This window comes from Nicotiana attenuata, chromosome 6, assembly GCF_001879085.1.
Source record: "Nicotiana attenuata strain UT chromosome 6, NIATTr2, whole genome shotgun sequence".
Taxonomy (NCBI): domain Eukaryota; kingdom Viridiplantae; phylum Streptophyta; class Magnoliopsida; order Solanales; family Solanaceae; genus Nicotiana; species Nicotiana attenuata.
In genome coordinates this window covers 95842157-95847076 of record NC_031994.1, presented here as the reverse complement: position 1 = coordinate 95847076, position 4920 = coordinate 95842157, and the positions used below count along the sequence as shown (strand labels likewise).

General features: G+C 33.2%; 1 pseudogene; it reads right to left on the bottom strand.

Moving 5' to 3' along the window:
• LOC109228133 lies at positions 2164-3024 on the bottom strand (annotated as a pseudogene).

Here is a 4920-nt window from a genome sequence, read left to right as displayed (position 1 = left end):
TTTTTCTTGGATTCCATTCTCTTCTAGCTCAATTATATTAGTGATTTGTTTATCTACCATAAATTCTTCCTATTTATGGGGATTGTATTAAAGTTTCAATTCTTCTCTATTTTTTTGGCATTCTTAATAGAGAGACTTTCAGAAACCACCATGTTTTAGTGGTTATTAGCTAGTTGTAGCTACCATTTACTATATTACTTCATATAGCTATGTTTTCATATTTTTTTAGAGTGTATTCGATGTATTCATGAATACAGTAGCATTTCTAGGCGTGAAACAGGGGATTACAGCTAGACAGAGTTTTGTATTCGAGTGTATTCGACTATATTCATGGCGTGAAACATGGGATTACAGCTGGATAGATTATTGTATTCGACTGTATTCATAGCGTGAAACAGGGGATTACACTGTTTTTAAACAGAAAGTGAATCAATTAACATAATAGACTCCTAATATAACTCAACAAACTCAATTATAACACACAAATTTTGTATTTCCAGTTATAAAAAAGATTCTCAAACAATAAACAACCCAAAAATATAGCAATCTTCAGAGAAATTATATAATACATCTTAATACATAAATTATATTAATTAAAAAAAACATATGAATACATTCATGGAATATATAGAGACAGTGAATACAATGAAATACATAGAATACAGCGGGATACATTGAAATACAATGAAAAGAAAGACAATGAATACAATGAAATACATAGAATACAGCGAGATACATTGAAATACAATGAAAAAAAATAATGAATATAATGAAATACAGCGAGATACATTGAAATATATTAACAGAAAATACAAGTTCCATTACAGCGAGAAAATATCTCTCAAAATCTTTCCTTCTTCCATTGCTTTTTCAAGACAATTGTCTGTAAACGGCGACAATTTCACTATCTTTTGTTTGGTTGTGTCAACTTTGTGTACTCTTTTAACAAATAAGAATATTAGACCTGAGAGAGAAATTTCACGACTTCTTCTCCTTCTCCATCGAGATTGAAATTCGACTGTGAATGAGATTGGGAGGCTGAGAAGAAGACATCGGGAAGTAGAGAGAGAGAGAGAGAGAGAGAGAGAGAGAGAGAGAGAGAGAGAGAGAGGGAGGGAGGGAGAATAGATATGGGGTAGGGGATAGGAGAAATTTGAGGGATATGAGAGAGAAAAATAATACAAAGCTTATTTTATGGCTTAAGGGTAGGAGGTGACCATAAATAGATATTTGGCTATAAAAAATCAAAAGGTAGCTATGGAATATAATTTTTTAAAAGGGTATTTATTTAAAATAAATAAGGTATCAACCTTTGCTATAGGAGGTAACTAATCCTTCTTATGCGGATTCATATTTTCTTGTTTGCATACTAAAATTCTAATAAATTAAAAAAGATAATACATATACTTACAAACAAAAGATATCAAAAAATAATAAATTTTAGATGCAAAGTAATAAGAAAAGTATAGAACAATTGAACATGGTTTAACAAATAATCATAGATAACTTAATATTACTTTTGTTGTTTCAATATTTTTGGTGCAGTGCCGGGAAAGCTTGACAAAAAAAGAGTTCGCAATTGCTTTCTGCTATCATATTTGACAGAATATTTTATGAGACAATGGACTTATAAGTCTGAAAAGACTAAAAAGAATATAAAAGATTAAGTAAAAACCAGTTTAAAGAGAAAGTAATAAAAGTAACGTGGGCCCTGTGATAATAATGATAATATATAAAGTAGGCAAAAAATATATTCACACGTAAATTACTATTCTTATTTCCAAATTATCTCTTTCGGTCCCATAATTTTCTGATTTATGAAAGATATACTTTTTTTTGATATACTAAATATTTTTAATAAAATTCATCAAATACAGATACATCTATTTAATACAGTATCAAAAAATTTTGGGACCCCCCTAAATATGGGGCCTCAAACAGTTGCTTGAGTGGATTTACCATTGAGCCGCCCCTGGCCCATTTTTTGATTCATTACTACAATTGAGTGTAACATGATAAAACCTTTCCAAAAGTTGAAAGAGTATAAATTTATCTACTACTAGTACCTACTCTAATTTTAGTTAACTTGAAAAGAGGAAGTACATCATACCTATTACAGCCGGTCAAATTAAGCCGACTCTGTAACTAATTTGAAAAGAATAACTAAAATGCTTGTGAACCAGAACCAATGTCATCTCTGGATTTCCCACTCTTCTTTGGTAACAAATTCTGGTGAATATTGGGCAAGACGCCTCCATCTGCAATGGTAACATCTCCTAGAAGTTTGCCCAAACTCCTCATCATTCCTTACTGCAAGTTGTATGTGTCTTGGCACTATCCTATTCTTCTTATTGTCTCTTGCTGCATTACCAGCAAGTTCCAGTACCTGCACTACTATTACCATCAAATCTTAACCATATTTAAAAAAAAAATGACGCTGAAATACAATGCTTTAAACCCATTTATATCTTCACAGTTTTGGTACTGTAAAACACAACATAGCTTGAACCCTGTCCACTTTCTAGTTCTAGAGTAGATACGAAAGAAAATTCATATCGTAGTAATGACTATCAGTGAACCACATTTCTAACATCAAGATAATTGGGTGAGCATTATGATCTCATGTCGACCTATTGTGTTTCAATGATTTCAAAATACAAAGAATTAAACGTAACTCCTTAATTTGCATGTCCGCATGCAGCCAATCGTAACCTTTTTCTTTATTCAGACTTGAAATAGATCGCTCTTTGTGAAAGTTGTAAGATAGAATAACTCTATATTATAGGTGAATATTGATTCACATGGATGAGATATATGGGAAATTACCTCAGCAGCTAAATATTCAAGAACAGCGGCGAGGTAGACAGGGGCACCAGCGCCAACACGTTCGGCATATTTGCCAGCTTTAAGAAAACGTGCAATTCTGCCAACAGGAAATTGGAGGCCAGCCTTCTGAGATCTTGATGTCGATTTTGACGACTTTGGCTTGCCTCTGCCTCCTTTGGTTGAGCCTACCGAACTCATTTCTTTTCTTTTTAGTATTAGTATAATGGAAATGAGAATTTCTTGAATGGGAAACTGGATTGCTACCACTTCCTTATATACGAATCGTGAAATATGGAGTTTTCAATTGTCATATTTTGCTTGATTTCATTGGTTTATAAAGGATGACATAGACCCCATAATATTGACTTTTGCTTAATTTTGTTATCCGTTAATAGTTAGCAACAAAAATACTACTGTATCACCCTTACAAGTCGCTTGGTTGGAAAGAAATTATCCCAAAATTAATTGTTTCGATATTAGTTATTCCAAAATTAATGATTCCACCTTTTCATGGAAATAAACAAACTTATAATTCCAAAATAACTAATCACTACATGAGCAATAGGTCTTACATGTAACGGGTCCTTTACCCACGACTCAAAATTTCCTTGCCAAGCTACATGAAACAGATTTCCAAAAGTCCACAGAAAAATTATTGTTAATTGACCGAAGTGAGAAGCAAAAATATTCTGATAAAGATGTTCCTCAGTAATATCATCATGACTCTCGAAGTCATGTGCGGTAGCAATACCAAACCAAATACGACGAGTGGTGGGGTCCTTCGCTAAACCTTGGAAATCGTAATGCCATAATGCTTTTCAAATCCTCCTACCCATTATCCTACTACAATAATTCTTGCTAAAAAGAATGCCCATGTTGTGGCAATTCAACCCAAAAGGTAATGGTTACTCCTACAGCACGTCCTTATATAATGCTCAAGGCTCTCGGCTAAGTAGCAGGAGCAACTTTTAATTTATTCTGAGCACGAGATTAATTATACTTTTCTCCAATCAAATATAAGATAAGCTCTTTTTAAATTTAGTACCTTAATTAATTATTCCTTATCCCTTATACTAAACAAGCCCTTGCACTTTTCCAACATAGGAAAAAATTATCTTACAGTCCAAAGACATGCGACTTATACTCCATGTTTCGATTCTAAGGTTACAAATGTCATTCGACTTTAGGAATAAATTGAACACACACACACACCCGGGTTATCTTTTACGAGTTTCCTGATTTACAGTTTTAATAATCGTTTGCACTGAAAATCATTGCTTACAACATGAGAATGTCAAAAATCTTAATCAATCTGAGTGGATGTTATCAACATAAATTTTGTTTTTAGAAAATGTTTGGCTCAAAAGTTAACGATATACTTTGTAAGCGATAAAACAATCAAAAATAGTAAAGGGGTAAATCGTAATCAAATATAATAAGCCTAGAGATGCAAAGATGATAATATTGTTGTGGATCTGATATTGCAAAGTGATAATGTTTACCAATAAGATATTTTCGTTAGAGGTAGAGATATAGAGAGAGAAAGCCAGAAAAATGAGAGAGTTGTATTAGATCAGATGCCCCTTTTACAATGTGGAGGTCTCTTTTATATAATAGGAGACCTTCCTCGAAAGAATCAAAAAGTTACAAAGATAGGTAACGTCTCCCTAGTGTGGACGCTGAATTCTAAACGATGTCGCTTTTGTCCTCACGGCCGAGTCGTACCCGCTACGTTGGTCGGCGTACACTCATTGGGCGTGCCCACTGGCGTAGGGATACTGAGGGTCAAATTTGACCCTATACAGTAGCTAACAAGATTTTCCGATAATTCATCGCTAACCCGCAGAGGCAGATTCAGAATTTAAATTTTATGGTTTCAACCTTTAAGATTTTTAACATTGAACGCATTATATTGTTAAAGTTATGGGTTCATATCAACTATTTGTTGCAATTTTAGTGATTTTTTTTACACATAAATTTAGGTTTCACATGGAAAGTATTGGATTCAGATGATCCCATTACCAAAGAGTTTGATATGCCCCTGCTAATTCGTCGTTAAATAGGATTAGTGATGATTTTTTTTAGTTTAGCGTA